The following is a 24,232-nucleotide window of genomic DNA, read 5'->3' on the forward strand; positions in this document are numbered from 1 at the left end:
TATGTGAATGAAGAGATTACATTTTCAAGACTCACTCTTGCAAACAATATGTGCAAGAGACAAGAGATCATCATGAACAGGGATATGATGCATATACTTACCTTGAGGTTCTTGAGCGTCTTAGCAGTAGAAGTACACTTGGGAAAACAAATGTTAGATAACACAAGAGCACTCTATTGTAAAGATGCAAAGAGCTTCAAAAGTACCAAGATATTGAAGACATATTGAAAATAGGATTTTATGATAGATATATCCCCAAGAGAACTTAGAACTTTCTCCCCTAAGGATGAATATGTAAGAATTTCCTCTCCCCCTGAATTATAGCATGTAGATATTGGGAGTAGGTAGGGCAAGACAAGTTCAATCAAAAGATTGTAAAGCAATGATAGAAACAATCTTATCTCTCCCCCCTTAGTATGTAAGGTTTGATACATCTCCCCTGAGGTAGATCTCCCCTTAGGTAGACCTTCGTTTAGGAACATATATCTCCCCTATTGATATTTCTCCCCCTTTTGTGTAAGCTTATTGGTGATATTTCTCCCCCTTTATATAGGTTTATTGGAAGCTTCGATATTTCTTCCCCTTTGGAATTAATTGCCAAAAAGGTGAGAGGGTAAGGGATCATTGAGAGAAAAGGGGTCCTTGAGTCTTCTCTCTTTTATAAGGATTCCTCGAATTTGACTTTTCTCCCCTTTGATAGTAGGTAAGGGTTCATTGAATGTTCTCCCCCTTCAGTATGAATAAGAGTTCCTTGAACTATCTCCCCCTATGTTTGGGATCCTAGATGATTCTCCCCTTATATTGTATGGGATGAGTGAGGTTTTCTCCCCCCTAGAAAATAATGCTAAAACTAATTTTGTTTTCCAAAGTGTTCAATAAGATCTTAGAAGGTAATGAAAATTGGTATCATTGACAATATTTCTCCCCCTAAGACAAAGGTGCAGAAAATATATGAAAATCAAAGGCAGTGATAATATCGGAGTCACCGAGGCAAAGTGGTTCAGTAGAACCGAGAATGAAAATCAGGCCTGTCGGAGAAATCTGTCGGACTGAGTTTCCCATATCGCTGAAACCGAGTTGCATGGAAAATCAACTCCTTATCTGAAAATAGAAAAACTAATAATCTAAAGATACCAATTGAGAAAGAAAATAAGAGATTTGTTTTTGAAAATATACATACATATAGGTGAGAGTTGAATGGTTCCAAGGAAGTATGCAATGACAAATGTGAACCATACAAGAATCTCCGTCTAGAGTGGGGCAGTGGCTAGGTCACTATATTAGAGTATTTGACTTGAGAAGTCAAGCAAGAATGCTTGATCATAGGGCATACTCATCGTTAAGCACAAAAATGGGGTTACCGATTTTTGGTTAAGCTTTTGATGTGTTCATATCACTTGAGTTGCTTTACCTCATGACTTGGTGTAAAGCTTTATCAAGAATATGAGTACATACCTTCGAATGATGTTGATGACGGGGCCTGTAGGTGAACTTGTTGTGGATACTCAAAGTTGATGATGATCATCTTAAGTTGGGAGCTATCCTTGTCATTTTGGTTCACTTTTCACCTACAATGGTTAGTCATGCAAGGAAGAACATAATATATCCAAATGACATGAGTGAATTTCATCATCATATAATTGCCAAAGATATGATTTTGCTGTCTTGTTCCTCCATCTCTGAAGACGGGGCTGTTGATACTTGGCCATGTCAAGATTGCTTTTTATGTGAGTTGATGGCAATCTTGTGAAGTATAGTTCGTCCAAGTACCTACAAAAGGTTAGATGCAATACAAGGGAGCATAGTTTCCGAGATATAAGATAGTGTCAAAACAATAGCATCATGGAATAGTCAATCAAGCTCATGCCCTTGCATGCAACCGCGTGAGTCTAGCTCAAGTTTGAAGCATCAATAATGTTCAACTCACTCCTCAAATGAAAGAATACTTTCTCATCAAGTGGTTTGGTAAAGGTATCAGCTAATTTTTTGTCAGTACGAAAATGCTTAAGATCTATATCTCCTTTACCAACATGATCACGAATGAAATGATGTCGCACTTGGATATGTTTTGTTCGAGAATGTTGCACATGATTGTAGGCAATTTTAATAACACTTTCATTGTCACACAATAATGGAACATTTCTAACATGAATGCCATAATCCTTAAGAGTTTGAGCCATCCATACTAATTGCGCACAACATGATCCAGTGGCTATATATCCAGCTTCGACAATAGATAAATATACCGAGTTTTGTATCTTGGATGACCAAGATGCAAGAAATATCCCAAGAAATTGACATGTACCCGAGGTGGATTTTCTATCAACCTTGTCTTTGGCATAGTCCGAGTCGGAATAGCCAACAAGATTTAAATAAGATCCCTTGGGATACCATATGCCAAAATTTGATGTATGTATTAGGTATCTCATGATTCTTTTAACAACCAATATATGACACTCTTTAGGTGCCACTTGGTATCACGCACACATGCAAACACTCAACATGATGTCAGGACAGGAGGCACATAGATATAGCAATGAACCAATCATTGATCGATAAACTCTTTGATCAACTGGTTTGTCCTCCTTAGTGAGGTCAATATGTCCACTAGTAGGCATGGGGGTTCTCATATGAAAGTGCGTTATATCGACTAGAGGGGGGTGAATAGGAGATTTTTAGAATTTCATCACTGAGGAAATTCCTTTTGAGGAAATTCCTCACTGATGACTAACTTACAGCGGAAACAGTAAAGGATCAGAAGTGCAAAGTTTCACAACAGCAGTTTTTCAGAGTGAAGAATGTGAAAACAGATTGCACAGTGAGCAGGCACGCAGAATACAGATGAGGATTAACTGACGTGAAGAATTTGGGGTTGAGGAAATTCAGAGAAAGTCTTTAGCAAATTCTTCAAACAGTCGCAGTGAAAGTCATCAACACATAATACGAGGAAAGTAAGGAGTTGAGGAATTAGAACCCGTTTCTTAGTGAAGACAGTCGTTGATGACCCAGTTCCAACTGCTGTGACGGTCGTACATCTAGTTTGGAGCGGCTTGGTATTGAAACCAAAAGACACACAGTCTCGGGACACACAGTCCCTACCGTATTCTCCTTGAGCTAAGGACACACAGTCCTCGCCCAACACTCGTGGTAAGTCTTCAGGGCAGACTTCCAAACCCTCACAAACTTGGTCACCCGGCGATCCACAATTGACTACTGGAAAGCTCTAGACCATGACACCTAACCGTCTGGAGGATGCACAGTCCTCAAAGGTAAAAGGCTTCAGTCCCACACAAGAACAACTTCTTCAGTGATGCTCAATCAATAGGTTTGGTTTGTGGTTTCGGTGTATGGTGTATTTCCTCGCTGATGAATTACTCTCGAAGGCTCTTGAGGAATTGGGTTTCTCTTATGACAAGTGTCAGTTTCTAACGGAGCAGCCAACCCGCTAGTGGTTGTGGGGGTGGCTATTTATAGCCTGGGAGCATCCCGACATGATTTGACACTAATGCCCTTAAATAATATGACCGTTGGAGTGGATAAGACCAGTGACTTGGCGTGGCTATCGAAACGGTCGGAACCCTCAACTGTGAGAGTCCTCATGTCACTCATATTCCTCACTTGAGGCTTTTGATAGGTTTAGGCTTGGGTTGAGCATCATGAGGAAATTCATTCCATAGTGTAACTTCGACCCCCTTTAACAGTACGATGTTCCTATTAATCAAATGCGAAGAAAATAAAACAAAAAGTGTAAATCTTCATGCTTCAAATTCTTCAGAGTGATTTTCTTCAGGACACACCGGACTTCTCAATATCAGTATCTTCATGAGGAATATCAATTTCATCGCAGATTCCTTGCGATTCATTTCTTCAGCTTCAGACCAATTTCTTCAACTGAAGACATACATTTTTAGGGGTCGATATTCTTCAAATATCTCAAACTCCTCAATGACTTATAGATCCTGTGTACACTCACAAACACATTAGATACTTAACCTATAAGTCTTCAAACCACCAAAATCACTAAGGGGCACTAGATGCACTCACAATCTCCCCCTTTTTGGTGGTTGATGACAATTAGGTTAAGTCTTCAACAGGGATAAAAAATATGAAGTGTAAATACTCATTTGAGGAATTTGAAATCAAGATTCAGAGAGACTCCCCCTGAAGATGTGCATATCTTGAGGATTATGATGTTCACAACAAATGCACATTGATGATTTATATCATGGAGATCTCCCCTTGAGTCTTGTAAATCATGCATATATATAACATATCATATGAAGAAAATGAATATGCATGATGACAAATGGTATCTGACGAATTCCAGCATGCGTGCATTAAAACTTGAGGAATAAGCATGCGAAGAAAAACGTTCAAAAGCGTCAGAGTACCATCGGGCTTAAGTTACAACTCATTACATAAAAACTTCAGAAGAGCCAAGAGTTTGTAACTTAAATATAGTTCATAAGCCCCAAAAATATCCCGCTTGAAGATTAACTCTCAAGTTTCTCCCCCTTTGTCATCAAGTGACAAAAAGGGACAAACTGAGGACTAACGTCCATGAAGACTTCACTTCGTGGCAGTTGATGAAGAGCCGTGATGCTTCTTGGGAGTAGTCTTCTTCCTTGGACAGGTAGAAGTGTCAAGCTGTTCTTCATCAGTTTTAGCAGTGCGGAATGAAGAAAAGGAGCTGTCTTCAAGGTCTGGCACTGGAATAGGTCTGAACTTCTTCTTGGGAGGCCACGACCATTCAAAGTCTCGCTCAAAGTCCATTTCTTCAAGCTCAGTCTGAGTCTTCAGATGTGCAAGTGTATCCCAGGTGCGATCAAAAACCTCATGCAGATAGTGATGGTTAAGCTTCACAGAGTTCTGTGTTTCAGTGAGGGTTTTCACAATGGCACCAAACTGGCGTTTGACCCACTTGTGATTGCGATCCACCTTCTGGTGAAGACTGAGGAGGAGCTCTCTTGTATTCATCACGCGAGGAGGAACGGGGCTTGCCGGACGAGTCTCAGTATCATCCCATGAGGAATAAGCTTCTGGCTCTCTGAACTGGCTATCAAGGGGCCTACTGCCTTCTTCAATCACAGATTTGCCTTTTCCTTCAATGGACTCGAAAGTCTTCTTGTTGACCCGGATAGGAGGCATATAACCAACATGGTTTTGGAAATCAACGTGGAAGTTGATGCCTGTCCTTGTCCTGATGAATCTCATGATCCATGGGGCATATATCTTGTGATCAAAAGGGCACATAGCATTGTCGGCCAAAGTCCTCAAGAAGAAATCATGGATGTTGATAGGAATACCATGAATGATGTTGAAGAGGATATTCTTCATGAGGCCTACAACATCTTCTTCATCGTCATGGCCTTTGATCGGCGCGAGCAAAGTGCAGAGGATTCTGTAAACAGATCTGGGTGTGTACTTGAGCTCGTGGACGAGGAAGGTTGTTCTCGGAGATTTTCCTTCAACCAAAGGCTTCATGAGGACTTCCATCATCCCATTGGGCAGCTCACACTCACCATAAAGCTTCACAGCCTCATCTGAGGGAATTGGTACACGCAGTTCACGGAGAAGCTCAGTAGCAGGCGCCTTGTAGTGAGTGTTTTGTGTCATCCAATCAAACACCCAAGTGTTAATATCTTCAGGGTTGCCAGATATGTGAAGAGTGGCATAGAACTGAAGAATTAGCTCGCTGTTCCAGTCAGAGATGTCGGAGCACATTGGGAGTAAACCAGCATCATGGAGTACGCTGAGGACTGGCTCCAGGCACGGTATTGCTTCAAGTTCAACAGGAGGAATATGCCTGTGCTGGAATATCTTGTTTCGTCCGCATAGCACAGAGGCATAGTAGTTCATCTGAGTCCTAGTCCAAAACTTCAGATGCCTCATTTGAGGCTTGTCATAGGGATTCTCTCCAATGAAGTACATGCGTTCTTCAAAGAAATTTTCCTTTTGAAACTTGGGACGCTTGGAGAATGGCTGACACTGAACTGGCTTCAGATTTTGCTGAGGAACAGGAGGGGAGACAACAATGGCAGTCTCTGGGTTGAGCACGATGAATGCATTGTCTTGGGCAGGTGCATTCTCCTCAGCATTTTCCTCAGGGTGATGAATTTCAGCGGTTGGTACTTCAGGCTGAGGGGATGGAGCTGGCTGGGCTTCAGGCTGAGGGGATTGCTGTGGCTGTGCATCAGGCTGAGGAATAGCTTCTTCTTCCTCAGTTGGAGGAGTTGGGTCAGCCTGTTCCTCATCTTGAGGATTCTGCTCAGAGCGTTGAATTTCATCAGCTTGAGGATTTTCAGTTTGTTCCTCCTCAGCTGGCTTGGTGGCAGATGCAATTCCATCAGCTGGTGCAGCTAATGCTTGAACAGTGTCTTTATGAGGAATGAAAGGCTGAGGACTATCGCCTATATGAATTTCCTCGTCAGTGTGTTCCTCAGAGGCGGTATCCTTCATTTCCTCATCTGCCTTTTTTGCTGGATCATCAATGATGATCATTTCATAGGAAGGAGCGACATTCAGGGGCACAGGGTTGAGAGGAGCAGTTTCTTCAAGTGCTTTGAGGCGCTTGGCCTCTGTTTCTTCTTCAGCTGAGGAGGCCTTTCTCTTTTTGGCTTCCTTCTCAGCAGCCCTGGTTTTCTTCACGTCTGATGCAGACGGAGTCATCTTCTTCACCGTTCAAGCTTTTGGTGAAGGGGTTCTCTTGACAGATTCTTCAGCTGGTATTGAGGAACCAGCTGGAACAGAGTCATCAGCTTGCTTTGGCGAAGCATCTGGGTCAGGGGCAGTCTCATCAGCTGCAGCAAATTCATCAGCAGGAGTTTCCATGATGATTTCTTCAATAGCCGGTTCATCCACACGGCGTTCTTGGTGTACTTCCTCAGCTTGAGGAGTGTCCTTATCATGAGGAGATTCATCTGCTGGCTCCTCAATCAGGGGCTGAGAAGTTGGCGCTGGGGGTGCAGCCTTCTTATTGTAATCATCAACAACACTAGTGGCCAGCTTGATGAAATTGCTCTTGTGACTTTTACGATCTGACAGCTTGGAGTACTTGTCAGTCAATTTCTTCACCTCTGCCTGTGTTGACACTAGTGCATCAGGAGTCAATTTAAGGAGATTCTGCTTGAGGAATTTCTCCTTTTTAATCTTTGCAACTTTGGCCTGCCTGGCCCGCTTTTCTTTCCACTTGGCTTCATTGATGAAAGTGGTCACCATATGGCTGATGCCAGGGGGAAGCTTCAAATAATCAACTAGAGTGTTTGGGTCCTCATACCAGATGTTGATGTAGTCAAGGAGGATCTTGGGTCCATTGCCAGAGGAATGGCACTACCCGATGCTTGAGCTACTCTTTCCTGCTTGTTTCTGATGATGGCTTGCAGGGTTTCATCATCAAATTCGTCACTTCCCTCTGATGCAGACGGGACAGTGATGATTTTGCTGGGGCTTGGCAGAGTTGCACGTTCAGCAGTTACCAGAGTCTTCGCAGGAGGTGTTGAAGACTTTGTCTCCGAGCTGGTTGCAGCTGGGAGTGAGGAGCTGGAGCTGGCGGTCATAGGCTTCATGACTTGCTTCTGTACTGGTTTCTCTTGAGGCTTTGGAGGTGGAGCTGAGGATTTTGGAGCTGAGGAGATTGGTATTGAGGGCTTTGGCGCTGATGGTTTTGGTGTTGAAGGTTTTGGTGCTGAGGGTTTTGGTGCTGAGGGTTTTATGACTGAAGCCTGAGCAGACTTCTCTTGAGGCTTTGGAGCCCTTGGCTTTGATGGCACAGACTGCATTTGAGGAATTTCTGAGCCAGAGGTTTCTGCGGCAGAGGAAGTAGCAGCAGCTGAGGCAGCAACTAAGGATTCATTGAATTTCCTCACTGCAGCTTCTGTGTGCTTCTTGAGCTTAGCCAGATGCTTTTCCTTCTCATCTGAATAGTCATCAATAGTCATGAGGCTTGAGGGATGTGCTACTTGATGATCCTCAAGTGGGGCCCTTCTGCCAGGGGGCTTCAGAGCGAATTTCTTCGCATATTTGGGAGTCACAAACCTGTATTCCTTCCATTCCTTCGCCCATCAGCGTTCTATCTTCTGCAGCCGTATCTTTCTCCTGGCCATTGTCTCATTTTCATCACGCGTGCAATAGTCCAAGTAAATATCCTGAGGGATATCCACAGCTGTGTTTTGCTCAAGTTTTTTCCTCCCTTCTGTTTTCTGTCATCCTCCATTTTCTTCAGCTGAGGATTTTGCTGATGAGATTGAACTCTTGAGGATTCTGATGAGACTTGAAGATTTTCTTCCAGAAACGCTGCAAATGAGTTAATGTGATGAGAACTGAGAGATTCATCAGCTGACATGTGTGTACCTGTGAACAGAGTATAGTTGCGAGGAATTTGGAGAGGTCATATGCGTTCTCAGATTTGAAGAAAATGAAAAAGTTTGACAGTTTGAGGAATATAACCAGTGGTTGAGGAATTTTCCTAAGCATACCGTTCTTGGGTTCCAGAGTTGTACAGATCCGAAAATTCGCACAATTGAGGAATCTCGTGAAAATCTTAGATGCTTAGCATGGTTCATCAATGATGTGGTGATAGACAGTGTTTGAGGAATCAAGTGCTTATTGTTTCTTGAGGAAAAACAGATTTCACATAGAAGATGTAAAATTTTAGATCTAACTTGCTGTAAAAATGGGATTTATTTACCCTGGAAGGTGCGCATGAAGAACACAGAAAGGTGTGTGTGGAGAAGCTCTTCGGTCGCGTGTCCAATGCACCCTAACCCGGCGACAGAGGACGTCTACGGCGGCGGCGGACGAAGATGGTCCGACTCCGGCGTGATTCCGGCGACGGAGAAGTCGAGGCAGTGAAGCTCTTCCTCACCGGCGACGAGACTACCAGCGATGGCGCTAGGGTTCGGTGGTGTATGCCGTGGCAGGAGAGCGATGGAGCGAAGAAGAGTATGCCGAGGGGGATAAGGACATATTTATAGCCAAAAGTTACTATTGGCGCGAAAGTTTCAGACCAAACAACCCCTGCCTCTACGTCTCTGCATGACACGTGTAGCTCCCGAACAGTGCGGTTGAGATAGTGGAGATCGTGGTTATCCGATCGTGGGGCTCAATTACTGTGTTAAAGAAACAACTTTTGAAGATTTGAGGATTTTCGTTACAAAATCATCAGCTGACAAGAACGCAGTGAGGATTTTGAACAAAGTTTCAAGTAGAACGCATATGAAGAATTTAATAGACTGGATGAGTATAGCATAGAGGGAATGTAGGGTCCGATCACATTCACTTAGCAAAAATATCAACTTGAAGAAATAGCAATAAGTGAATGCTGTTGAGGACTTAAAATCACAGTCTATCTAGTCAAATGAAAGTCATCAAGTGTTTTTGAAGATTTTGTGATAAATCATCACAATGAAGAACAACTGTTTTGAAGAAAAACACATTTTGAGGAAATAGAACATTTGAAGAAAATCAACTTGAGGAATTTTACATTGGGCGGTGGCGTGACCCACCATATAAGAATGTTGATTACAGACGCCGCGTACAATTGTCGTAGGGCCCTGAGAATCAATTTCTTCGTTAATTTCTTCACATTCAGAGGGACATTCTTCATTAGTTGAAGAAAATCGATTCATCATGTGTTGCACATGTAAGTCGTCAACTTTGCATAAGTGTTAGGATGTGTGCATGTTTTTACAAAACATTTGAAGATTCTAAGATATTTAGCTCACACCGCAACTTGCAAAACCTTTTCTCATCCAAGGGCTTAGTGAAGATATCTGCCAGTTGATCATCAGTCTTCACATGGTCGATGAGGATATTGCCCTTGAGGACATGGTCCCGAAGAAAATGATGACGAATCTGGATGTGCTTGGTCTTTGAGTGCTGTACTGGGTTGTATGCAATCTTGATAGCACTCTCATTGTCACAGTAGAGAGGCACATTCTTCATGTTGATGCCGTAGTCCTTGAGGGTTTGCTTCATCCATAGTAATTGAGCACAGCAAGAACCAGCAGCAATGTACTCAGCTTCGGCAGTGGAGAGTGATACACAGTTCTGCTGCTTTGAGGACCAGCAAACTAGTGATCTTCCGAGGAAATGGCATGTGCCAGAAGTTGACTTGCGATCCACACGGTCACCAGCATAGTCAGAATCAGAATACCCTACCAGATGAAGATTTGAGCCCTTGGGATACCATAATCCTAGTGTTGGTGTGTGAGATAAGTATCGAAGAATATGTTTCACAACCTTATGGTGTGATTCCTTCGGTTTTGCTTGAAAACGTGCACACATGCAAACACTAAGCATTATATTTGGCCTAGATGCACATAGATACAATAAAGAGCCTATCATAGAACGATATACCTGCTGGTCGAAATCTTTACCGTTTTCATCAGTGCCGAGGTGGCCGTTGGTAGGCATTGGAGTCTTGGCACCTTTGCATTCATGCATGTCGAATTTCCTCAAAACATCCTTGAGGTATTTCTCCTGTGATATGAAGATTCCATTGCTTTGTTGACGAATTTGAAGACCTAAGAAGAATTTCAGCTCCCCCATCATGGACATCTGATATTCTTCACTCATCATGTAGGCAAATTCATCACTATATCGTTTGTTAGTACAGCCAAATATGATATCATCGACATATATTTGACACACAAATAGCTCATTATCATAGGATTTAGTGAAAAGAGTTGGATCGAGTGAACCAGGTTTGAAGCCTTTCTTCATGAGGTATTCCTTCAGTGTATCATACCATGCCCGAGGGGCTTGCTTGAGACCATAAAGAGCCTTTTTGAGTCTGAAGACTTTGCCTGGATTCTGTGGATCCTCAAAACCTGGGGGCTGAGCAACATATACTTCTTCCTCAAGCTTACCATTGAGGAATGCACTTTTCACATCCATTTGATATAAGATGATGTTATGATGATTAGCATAAGCAAGTGGTATTCGAATAGCTTCAAGTCTAGCAACAGGTGCAAAAGTTTCATCGAAATCTATTCCTTCAACCTGGGTGTAGCCTTGGGCTACAAGTCGTGCCTTGTTCCTCACCACTTGACCGTCTTCATCTTGCTTGTTTCGGAAAATCCACTTGGTGCCGATGATGTTGTGCTTGCGAGGATCTGGTCGTTTGACGAGCTCCCATACGTCATTCAGCTTGAAATGAAGAAGTTTGTCTTGCATAGCTTGGATCCACTCCGGTTCCAGAAAAGCCTCAGCAACTTTTGAGGGTTCTGTGATGGATACAAAGGAAAAATGCCCACAAAAGTTAACTAAGTGTGAAGCTTTTGAGTGAGTGAGAGGACCTGGCGCGTTGATGTCGTTGAGGATTTTGTCAAGTTCTACTTCATTTGCAATCCTCGGATGAGCTGGTTGAGGATTTTGTCTAGGTTGAGGAAGTGGTACTGGTGCAATTTCCTCAGGAGCATCTTCTTGATTTTCATCAGTGATGGGAATCGTTTCTTCACCAATTTCCTCAGTGGGGACAATGTCTTCAGTAGGTTTGAGCTTTATTGCTTCCTCAGGAGACAACTTATCTGGATCAGAAGGCAATTGCTCTCTTTGCGAGCCATTAGTTTCATCGAACCGCACATCTACAGTCTCAACAACTTTGTTGTGATAGTTGTTGAAGACTCTGTAAGTGTGCGAGTCCTTTCCATAACCGAGCATAAAACCTTCATGTGCCTTAGGTGCAAATTTTGAGCTACGGTGAGGATCTCTAATCCAGCATTTTGCACCGAAGACTTTGAAATAACTTACATTGGGTTTCTTGTCAGTGAGGAGTTCATATGAGGTTTTCTTGAGGAATTTGTGAAGATATACCCTGTTGATGATATGGCATGCAGTGTTGATTGCTTCAGGCCAAAAGCGATGAGGAGTCTGATATTCTTCAAGCATAGTTCTTGCCATTTCAACCAGAGTCCCGTTCTTCCTTTCGACGACACCATTCTGCTGAGGAGTATAAGGAGCAGACAATTCAAGAGTAATACCAAGTTCATCAAGATAATCATCAAGACCAGTGTTTTTGAACTCGGTTCCATTATCACTCCTGATATGTTTGATCTTGATGCCAAAGTTTGTCGAGGCCCTTGAAGAAAATCGTTTGAAGATTTCCTGCACTTCAGTTTTATACACTATGATATGCACCCATGTATATCTGGAATAATCATCAACTATGACGAAGCCATATAAAGATGCTGCATTTGTTAGTGTGGCATAGTGAGTAGGTCCAAATAAATCCATATGAAGCAATTCGAATGGACGTGTAGTGGTCATGATAGTCTTAGAGGGATGCTTGGATTTGGTCATTTTCCCAGATTCACAAGCACCGCAGAGATGATCCTTGAGGAATTTGACGGATTCGATGCCGATGACATGCTTATTCTTCGTGAGCGTGTGCAAATTCCTCATGCCTGCATGACCTAGTCTTCGGTGCCACAACCATCCTTCTGAGCTTTTTCCTAGTAAGCAAGTGGCTGGTTGAGGACCTGTAGAGAAATCAACAATGTACAAATCCCCTCTTCTTACACCTTCGAAGACTTTGGATCTGTCAGATTCCATGATGACTACACATCTATATCTACCAAAGATGACAATCATATCAAGATCACAAAGCATCAAGACTGACATGAGGTTAAAACCAAGGGATTCAACAAGCATCACTTTGTCCATATGCCTATCCTTGGAAATAGCCACTTTGCCAAGTCCCAATACCTTGCTTTTACCTTTGTCAGCATATGTGATTTGCTTCAGAGGTGATGGGGTTAGTGGCATATTCATCAATAAGCTTTTATCACCAGTCATGTGATGTGTGCAGCCACTATCAAGAACCCACTCAGTATTCTTGAGTTTGTCATCCTGTAGATGAATTAGTACAGCTTACCATCTCATATGCTTCAGATTTGAAGAATATGATACTAATTTCATCAGATCAGTAATTTCATCATAACAGAAATGTAAGGACGTGTGAAATATTTCTATTTCATCAATCATTAGCTTGCGTCCTATCAAGCATTTCCTCAGATCTCCAGCAAATTCTTCAGATGATGATTTTCATCTGGAGACCTGACCTGCAGAAGTGATTAGTTCGATTTCTTCACCACCCACATCTGAAGGGGTGGAAAAGCATTCATCATCCTTCGAGCACCATATGAGAAAGGTGGCATTGAAGTCAATGCACTTCTCTTAACAGTAGGGGGGTTAAAGTACTCAAATGAATATGCAGAGAACTGGTTAGAGGATTTATGAACATAATGATTTGAGGAGTAACGCTCATATTCATATTCCTTGTAGTTTCCCTGCACGTTAGACGCATTAGCACGGGTACGAGCATAGTTTTGACTAGTTGAGGATTTTGATCCTCTTGAAGACTTTGGTCCTCCTGAGGAATTTGATCTGGGGTTCAAATTCTTCAGTGGTGGTGTCATGAGGACATTCACGTGAAGATTTTCAAGACAACTTTTGGGAACCCAGATTTTCCTCAGTGGAGGGCCATTCCTGCAGTTAGTTCCAACATATCGAGCAAATACTTCACCAGATTGATTTTTGGACAGTTTATAGTTGGAGTCAAATGACTCATCTGATGAATAGGATAATTCACATGAAAAGCTAGTTGGATTAGATGGATCAAAAGGAGGCCCAGTAGCAGCAACCCATGAGGTTTTGGGATACTGCTCAGGTTTCCAATAAGATCCATCAACATTTAATTTCCTCTCAAAGGCAATTCCTTCTTTCCTCGGGTTCCTGTTCAAGATCTGCTTTTTGAGCACATCACAAAGGGTTTGATGTCCTTTGAGGATTTTGTACATGCCTGTCACATACAATTCCTTCAACCCTGCATTTTCATCAGTAACATTTGTGTTTTCCTCAAGTGAGGAAATAGACACAACAGGTGCAGTTGAAGAATTTGTAGCAATGGTAGCATTTGATGATTCTGGTGAGGAATTAGCAGTTTCACGTTCAATGCATTTAAGACATGGAGGAATAAATTCAACTTGACCAGCGCTGATCTGTTGAGCTAGTAATGAATCATTTTCCATACGAAGATCATCATGAGACATCCTCAGCTTCTCAAGATCAAGCTTCCTTTGAATAAATTCATAGGAAAGCTTCTCATGATCAGTGAGGAGTGTATCATAACGATCCTGAAGATTATCAAATCTAGACTGAAGACTTTTCACATCATCAGTGAGGATTTGGGTAAGGTTCATTTCATCATTCAACAGATCATCACTTTTATCTAGCAGTTTCTGAAGCTTTTCCAGAGCAGTTTGTTGTTTAGTGGCAATGATAGCAAGTTTACTGTAACTGGGTTTCTTATAATCATTAGGTTCACAGTCACTTGAATCAGAGGAGGAGGCATTATTTGGTACCTTTGAACCTTTTGCCATGAAGCAATAGGTTGGAGCAAAGTCATCAACATAGTCATCAGTATGGATGGTGCAATCATTTTCTTCAAGATTGAAGATTGACTTGCTGTCGAAAGTGGTTGCCAGTGCAATTCTAGCCTGTCCGGATTGTGAGTCTTCATCAGAACCCTCTTCTTCATCACATTCCTCTGATTCTGCCTCGGAGTCCATTTCCTTGCCAATAAGTGCCCGAGCCTTTCTGAAACTAGTCTTCTTGTGTGATGAGGGCTTTGAAGATGAGGATTTTGAAGATTTCTTCTTCTTCTTCGAGTCATCAGAACTGTCATCCTTGTATTTGTTCTTCTTTTATTCCTTTCCCCAACGGGGACAATTAGCAATGTAATGACCTGATTTCTTGCACTTGTGGCAGGTTCGTTTCTTGTAGTCCTCAGATGAAGATTCTGATTTCCTCATGTCTCTTCTTGAAGATTTACTGAACTGGCCACGTCGTGTAAATCTCTGGAATTTCCTCACGAGCATTCCAAGCTCCTGTCCAAATTCTTCAGGGTCACAAATGCTGTCATCTGTGTCTTTTTCTTGAGATGAGGAAATTGCTCTAGCCTTCAGTGCACGTGGTCTGGAATAGCTTGGTCCATATAGATCTCTCTTTTCTTCTAGCTGGAATTCATGAGTATTTAGCCTTTCAAGTATATCAGCTGGATCAAGCATCTTGTAGTCTGGTCTTTCTTGAATCATCAGAACTAAAGTGTCAAATGAAGAATCCAAAGATCTTAGCAGTTTCTTCACAACTTCGTGATCAGTGATGTCTCGAGCTCCCAGTGCTTGCAGTTCATTTGATATGTCAGTGAGGCGATCAAAGGTGTCTTGGCAGCTTTCATTGTCATGTCTCTTGAAGCGATTGAAGAGATTGCGAAGAATATCAACACGAGAGTCACGCTGGGTTGATACTCCTTCATTTACCTTGCACAGTCTCTCCCAGATCAGTGTTGCAGAGTCCAAAGCACTTACTCTTCCAAACTGGCCTAGGCTCAGATGGCCACATATGATGTTCTTCGCTTGAGAATCGAGTTGCTTGAATTTCTTCACATCAGCAGCAGAGACACTAGCAGAGATGATGGGGACGCCATGTTCCACAATATACCAGAGATCATTATCAATAGCTTGTAGATGCATTTGCATTTTGTTCTTCCAGAAGGGAAAGTTCTTTCCTTTGTAGGTAGGACATGCTACAGTCACCTTAAACATGCCTGCAGTCGACATAACTAAAACTCCAGGTGGTTAAACGAAAATCACACAGAACAAGGGAGTACCTTGCTCTTATACCAATTGAAAGTGCGTTATATCGACTAGAGGGGGGGGGGGGTGAATAGGAGATTTTTAGAATTTCATCACTAAGGAAATTCCTTTTGAGGAAATTCCTCACTGATGACTTACTTACAGCGGAAACAGTAAAGGATCAGAAGTGCAAAGTTTTACAACAACAGTTTTTCAGAGTGAAGAATGTGAAAACAGATTGCACAGTGAGCAGGCATGCAGAATACAGATGAGGATTAACTGACGTGAAGAATTTGGGGTTGCGGAAATTCAGAGAAAGTCTTCAGCAAATTCTTCAAACAGTCGAAGTGAAAGTCATCAATACATAATACGAGGAAAGTAAGGAGTTGAGGAATTAGAACCCGTTTCTTAGTGAAGACAGTCGTTGATGACCCAGTTCCAACTGCTGTGACAGTCGTACATCTGGTTTGGAGCGGCTTGGTGTTGAAACCAAAAGGCACACAGTCTCGGGACGCACAGTCCCTACCGTATTCTCCTTGAGCTAAGGACACACAGTCCTCGCCCAACACTCGTGGTAAGTCTTCAGGGCAGACTTCCAAACCCTCACAAACTTGGTCACTCGGCGATCCACAATTGACTGCTGGAAAGCTCTAGACCATGACGCCTAACCATCTGGAGGATGCACAGTCCTCAAAGGTAAAAGGCTTCAGTTCCACACAGGAACAACTTCTTCAGTGATGCTCAATCACTAGGTTTGGTTTGTGGTTTCGGTGTATGGTGTATTTCCTCACTGATGAATTACTCTCGAAGGCTCTTGAGGAATTGGGTTGCTCTTATGACAAGTGTAAGTTTCTAATGGAGCAACCAACCCGCTAGTGGTTGTGGGGGTGGCTATTTATAGCCTGGGAGCATCCCGACATGATTTGACACTAATGCCCTTAAATAATATGACCGTTGGAGTGGATAAGACCAGTGACTTGGCGTGGCAATCGAAACGGTCGGAACCCACAACTGTGAGAGTCCTCATGTCACTCATATTCCTCACTTGAGGCTTTTGATAGGATTAGGCTTGGGTTGAGCATCATGAGGAAATTCATTCCATAGTGTAACTTCGACCCCCTTTAACAATACGGTGTTCCTATTACTCAAATGCGAAGAAAATAAAACATAAAGTGTAAATCTTCATGCTTCAAATTCTTCAGAGTGATTTTCTTCAGGACACACCGGACTTCTCAATATCAGTATCTTCATGAGGAATATCAATTTCATCGCAGATTCCTCGCGATTCATTTCTTCAGCTTCAGACCAATTTCTTCAACTGAAGACATACATTTTTAAGGGTCGATATTCTTCAAATATCTCAAACTCCTCAATGACTTATAGATCCTGTGTACACTCACAAACACATTAGATACTTAACCTATAAGTCTTCAAACCACCAAAATCACTAAGGGGCACTAGATGCACTTACATCATACCTTTACACTCTTGCATATTGAACTTCGTGATTAAGTCCTTGGTGTATTTGGTTTGATAGATAAACATACCTTCTCTCGATTGTTTGATTTGCAATCCAAGGAAGAATTTCAGCCACATCATTAACATCTCATATTTCTCTGACATCAACTTTCCAAACTTTTCACTAAAATGTGTGTCAGTAGAACCAAAGATAATATCATCCACATATATTTGGCATACAAATAGTTCGCCATTAACTCTTTTAGTGAATAAGGTTGCATCAGTTTGACCAATTTGAAAACCCTTTTCAATGAGAAACTTTGTTAGATATTTGTACCAAGCTCTAGGGTTTGTTCAAGACCATATAAAGCTTTACAAAGTTTCTAAACATGATTAGCTTTCTTAGGGTTCACAAAGCCGTGAGGTTGTTTGACATAAACCTCCTCCTCAATTTCACCATTTAGAAAAGCACTTTTGATATCCATTTGGTAAAGAGTAATATCATGGTGATTGGCATAAGCGAGAAGAATGCGAATAGCTTCAAGTCTAGCAATGGGGGCATAAGTCTCACCATAGACCATACCTTCGACTTGCATGTATCCTTGGGCTACAAGACGTGCCTTGTTGCGTACAACTTGCCCATCTTCATCTTGCTTGTCTCGAAACACCCATCTTGTACCAATGATGTTTTGCTCGCCTTCAGGCTTTTCAACAAGTGTCCACACTTGATTCCTATCGAAGTTGTCTAGCTCTTCGTGCATGGTATTCACCTAATCCGGGTTTTGAAGGGCTTCTTCTACCTTCAAAGGCTCAATGCTAGAGATGAAAGAATAATGCTCGCAAAAGTTAGCTAAACGAGATTTAGAGCGAGTGATTCTCTCGGTTTGTATGTCGCCGAATATTTGATTCAGTGGATGATCTTTGTCCACTCTTGCGCGAACTCGTGACAACTTCTTGTTGTTGGATGGCGGAGCTTCTTCATCATCATCATATTGCACGTTGTCATTGACGGTGCCATCTCCTTGAGGTGGTTGTGAAAAAGGTTGAGGTGGATCATCATGATGTACTTCTTATTCTTTTTCATCATGTCATGTACCGCTTGTGGATACCTCCATGTAGTTTTGTGGTTTGCCTTGACGTGAAGTAGGCTTCCACTTGAGTTGATGAAGTAATTCCTTCACCTCCATGGGACGAATCTTGCCGATAGGTAGATCTTGGATGGCTTCCGAAGGTTCCTTATCTCCTACATCATTTGGCAATTGTTCGACTTGCAAACCATTAGATTCATCAAACTTCACATCGACCGTCTCTTCAACTTTTTGAGTGAAGCTGTTGTAGACACGGTAAGTGTGAGAGTTTGATTTGTAACCGAGTAGCAAACCTTCATGAGATTTAGGAGCAAATTTAGCTCAACGATCCTTATCAAGAATGTAGCACTTTGAGACGAATATTCGAAAGTATACAACTTGGGGTTTGTTACCGGTGACTAGATCGTATGACATTTTACCGAGAAGCTTGTGTAAGTAGAGTCGGTTTATGGTATGGCAAGCTGTTTCCATGGCTTCTGCCCAAAAGTATCTTGGCGTCTTGTACTCTTCAAGCATCGTTGTGGCCATCTCTATGAGAGCCCAGTTCTTCCTCTCAACAACTCCATTTTTTTGAGGTGTGTACGTCGCCGAGAACTCATGTGAGATACCTTCTTAGTCAAGAAAAGTATCCACATCCATGTTCTTGAACTCCGTTTTGTTGTCGCTCTGAACTTTCTTGATCTTCTCCTCAAATTGATTTTGAGATTTCTGAGCAAAGTCCTTGAAGATTTGTTGTACCTCCGACTTATCATCAAGAATGAATACCCACGTAAATCTGGAAAAATCATCAACAATGACTAGACCATAGAAATTTCCCCTGAGGCTCTTGTAAGCATTGGGACCAAAAAGATCCATGTGTAGCAGCTCGAGTGGCCTTCTTGTAGTCATGATGTTCTTCACGGGATGACTTCCACCAACTTGCTTTCCAACTTGACAAGCACTACAAAGTCTATCTTTGTCAAAGATAACATCTCTAACACCAAGAATATGATCACCTTTGATAAGCTTGTCAAGGTTACGCATACCTACATGTCCTAACCTTCTATGCCATAACCAACCTTTAGAAGATTTTGCAATAAGACATGTATGGGATTTGTTTTTTAGTGACATTGACAATGCATAGATCACCTCTACGGAACCTAGTAAGTACCATATTATAATTGTCACTACGAAACAATTGGCAGTCAACTTTCGTAAATATCACATTGAAACCAAAGTCTGCTAGTCTAGATATGGAAAGAAGATTGTAGCCAAGGGATTCAACAAGCATGAAATTTTGAATGGAACTATCATGAGATATGGCCACCTTACCAAGACCAAGTACCATACCCTTGGAGTTGTCTCCAAAGGTCACATGCCTTCGAGGTCCACGGCTTGGTGCGATCTCATGGAACATGTCTTTATCTCCGGTCATGTGATCGGTGCATCCACTATTGAGAACCCACTCCTTTCCACGAGCCATGTAGTCTCTAAGGTTCATCATAAGACTAAGGTTCCTCATGGCCTTCTCACAATCGATGTCAAACTCTTCATCTTCATCGTAGTATCCATGTTCCACATTGTCGTCGTCGGACGAAATATCCTCATCATAAGAAACAAGAATTTCATCAGAATTTTTACTATGAGAATGTTCATGTTTATGCATGCGAATGGCGTCAACAATGACATTGTTAATGATAATGACATCTCCTTTAGCACACATGAGGTCACAAAGCTAAAAAATGCATTTATCAAAATTAGGATCGGTTGGCTTCATTTTGGGAAAGATAATGCATTTATGGAAAATGATCTCAAGATTTTTTAGTGAATAATCAATATATCTTTTCTCCAAGTCTTTCCACAAAGTGTGATCGCACTCAAAATTCTGCATTTGATTAAGCACATTACTTGGCAGTCCTCTAATGATTAGATTTACAGTTTTAAGATTACCAAGCATATCAAGTTCTTCATCATGAGAAGGATGCAAAGGATCAATGGGAGGCTCATAGGGATATTCAACATACTTGCGCAAATGGAATTTATCAAATATATCAAGTATTTCACGTTTCCGTTGTCAAAAATATTCCCCATCAAGAATAGGCACTCTACAACTAATGTTCCCCAAACTAGGCATATCCATCTTCCTCCAATGCCGAATCAACCAAGGTTTTGGAGACCTTGCTCTGATACCAATTGTGAGATCGATAGAAGAGGTGTCTAGGGGGGCGGGGGTGAATAGACTAATTGCATAATTAAAATCCTAGCGTTTTTCCAAATTAATGGTTGGTAGATTTTAGCGATTCTAACAAGTCTAGTGCACCCTACACATGCTAGTCAACAAATATGGTAGCGGAAAATAAAGACTTTGCACATGTAGAGTTTAGGAAGATCAAATGTGAAGAAGTTGACACAGATTGGCTTGGTTCCAATAGGTGGCGCTATCGTACGTCCATGTTAGTGAAGACTTCAACCCAGGAGGTTAAAGGATGCGAGAGTCCACGAAGGGCTTCACCCACAAGGGGTCCATGAAGAAGTGGCCTTGTCTATTCCACCACGGCTTCCGTACACACATGACTAACCTCACTCACGGTAGATCTTCACATAGTAGGCGATATCCTTGCCCATACAAACATCTTGGTTCAACTCCACAACACGAAGTAGGAGGCTCCCAAGCGACGCCTAACCAATCTAGGAGGCACCACCCTCCAAAAGGTAATATATGTGGTAGAAGGATGAACTCCTTGCTCTTGTGCTTCTAAAGATTGTCTCCTCAACACTCAATCACTCTCTCTCAGATTAGGCACGGGTAGGAGAGATTGATCTTGTGGAAAGAAACTTGGGGAGGCTATAAATCAAGGTTCAAATGGTAGGAATGGAATCTCTTGATCTCAACACATGAGTAGGTGGCTCTCTCTAAGAAAAATGGATCTGGCAAGTGTAAGTGTGTTCTGAGTGCTTCCTCTACGAATGAGACGTAAGTGGAGGGGTATATATAGGCAGCACAGAAAATCCAATTTTTACACCATAATTGACCAACTCGGTGACACCAAAGTTACAAACTCGGTGGTACCGATTTTCTCAAAAGGTAGCAACTTTGAATCTCGGTGGAACCGATATACGCAACTCGGTGGCATCAAAAAGGTGACTAACGGTTAGATGACACAACTCGGTGACACCGATACTCAAACACGGAAATTTTGATTTTGTGCACAGAGGCAACAGAAATTTGGTCACCTAAACTTGGTGGCACCGATGCAGTTTTGGTTGCACCGAAGTGGCAGGGTTTGGCTGGGATCTGTCTAAGTCTAAAATTGGTAGGGCCAAATGGAAATTGTTGGTGGCACCAATTTTGGATATTTGGCTTGGGACATATATAATTTTTGGAAGAGTGGCTTAATATTTTTGGTGGCTAACTCTAAGCACTTGAGCAACCAATTCATTATAACACCTCATCCCCTTTTAATAGTATTGGCTTTCCTATGGACTCAAATGTGATTTCTCACAAAGTGTAAAATGAAGAGTCTTCTTGCTTGAAGCTTTAGCCAATCCTATTCCTTCCTTCATCAAAGGGGTATCTCCACTCAATCCTATAGCCAAAGCTCTGTGTGAACAAACCTGAAATATACTAGGTAAAAGTGCTAGTCCAAGAGACAATGTATGTTGTCATGAATTATCAAAACCACCAAGGGAGCATATGTGCTTTCACACGAGAAGTTTGATAAAGTATGAAATCTCCTGGCTTTGTTGTTAATGAAGTTAACAAACATATATACTCTCATCATGGTGGAGGTGAATGAGTTATACTATGCTTGTATATCAATGACATACTCATATTTGAAACCAACCTCAAAGTTATTAAGGAGGTTAAGTCTTTTCTTTCTCATAAATTTGGGATGAAAGATCTTGGTGTAGCTGATGTTAACTTGAATATCAAGCTACTAAGAGATGTTGACGGTAGAATTACACTTCTACAATACCAATATGTTGAGAATATTTTGTGTAGCTTTGGATATTCAGACTGCAAACCTTCCAACACCATATGATCCGAGTGTGTGGATTTGAAAGTTCGAAGATACATGTGAAGATCCGTTGAGATGCTCCCAAGTTATTGGTTCACTTATGTTCCTAGGTTGTGTTGCGAGGCTGAACATTGTGTTTACCGTGAGCAAATTGAGCCGTTTTGTTTCTAATATGGGAGATGTACATAGGCAGGATGTTGGAAGTCTTATGTGATGTCTAAAAGGTACTACGAGTCATGGACATCACTATACGAGATACCCGATAGTACTTGAAGGGCATATTGACGTGAATTGGAGCTCAGATGCTGATGAGACGAAGGCCACAAGTGGATTTGTTTTTACACTTGGAGGTGGCGTCGTTTCCTAGAAGTCTTGTGAGCATAATATCTTAGCGAAGTACAATGGAAGCAGAAATCACAACACTAAATAAATCATGTAGAAAGTTGGAATGCCTTCGAGAGGTTTTGATTCTCACTGACTTGCCATGGGCGTGTGCAATGATCTTGACCCACTTTCCCAGGCTTGGAACCAATCCGGCGCCGGGAAGCTCACCAACCGCTAGAGTTGCATTGTTGACGTTGCATTCATCGATCTAATAGTATTTGATTGATTCTTGATGGTGGAAATGGTATGGGTGAGTGGGTAGAGAAACCCAAACCCATGGTATGGTCATCTGAAATTGTAAGCTCCCAAATCCAATATAACATTTCATTCAGGACAGCTTTCTCGCGCTTCTCCTAGGCTTGATCTAACAATGGGGAGGGAGGAAGCTTTTCTAAAATCCAATCTGACTTTGATCTTGGTTCCTTGCTTTTGACTGGATTAATCATCGTGTCTTTGGGGAGTGCTGTTGGATTTTGGGTCGCAGTCGATTACGACACGTGACTTTTTCTCACATTGTGATACAGATTCGACATCAAGATCAGGACAAATGTCTCGTGTTGGTCCTCAGTCTGGTTTGATACCCAGTCCATGAAGACCAATTCTCCATGGGAGCCCATCCTGGGGTAAAGGTTTCGAATTATGCTAGATGGTCACTTAAGTCCGCGAAGAGGGTGATGCTACCAAAAATGAAGAGTTTCTTAGGCACAAAAGTGATGTCGGTCTTGATCTGTTTGTCGATCTTGATCCCCAGTGAATCACTATGACTTCTCAGTGGGACATGCATGGGCCACCAATGATGGAGCTAAATCTGGCAGGCCTTTATTAGGGGTCCCGAACGAAGGGTCTTGACATGATGGTAACAAGGACACGAGTGTTACCAATGTTTGGGCTCACTGAAGAGATAAAACCGTACGCGATGCTTGTGTTTTATCGCTTTTTGATGGAGTACATAGTACAATTGATCTATCCCGAGATTGATGTGTGTTGTCCATGAGCCCGACTTCTCGGTTTATATAGATACGATGGAAGGGGTGTAAGGTTACATCCTATTCGGTTATGTACATGGGGATGTGTTCTAGATGAATTTTACCATCTTGGAGTATATGTCAAGTCTTTTGGAACCTTCCTTTCTCACACCATGGGCCACCTTGATGTGGCCCATTGGTGAATCGACATACAGGTCCTCAACCCGTCCCATCATGACAGAAGATGACGTGGTGAGAGAACCCCATCCGGGACACCATCAACGGACTCCTCCATGGGATCCATGGTTGCGAGACGTCTTTAGGTCTTTCTTTATTCAAATGCCGCTTCAATTTTTATTGTCTCTTTCAAAGATACATCCAACACCTTTTGAGTATCCTTCATTACTTTGGGGAGGTGAGAGGGCTAACTTCTTGAAAAGCTTGATGGTTCATATTCGGTATGGTTACACTAATCTCGACAATATTGTACATGGTGTGCTGTTATGTGCATCTCATTTCCCATGAGATACCTTGGCTTTTCACCATTAGTGTGGCAGCTCAAGAGTGTAGTTTCCAACACTTGGAGGACAGGATCGTGGCGAAGCTTGTCAGTTGGCAAGGCAAGAACACCCCATCGTTGGTCACACCATGCTTGCCGAGCCTATACTAACTTCTTAGGCGGTCTACTATCACACCCCTATTGT

The sequence above is a fragment of the Hordeum vulgare genome, chromosome 3H (assembly GCF_904849725.1).
Source record: "Hordeum vulgare subsp. vulgare chromosome 3H, MorexV3_pseudomolecules_assembly, whole genome shotgun sequence".
In the NCBI taxonomy this organism is placed as follows: domain Eukaryota; kingdom Viridiplantae; phylum Streptophyta; class Magnoliopsida; order Poales; family Poaceae; genus Hordeum; species Hordeum vulgare.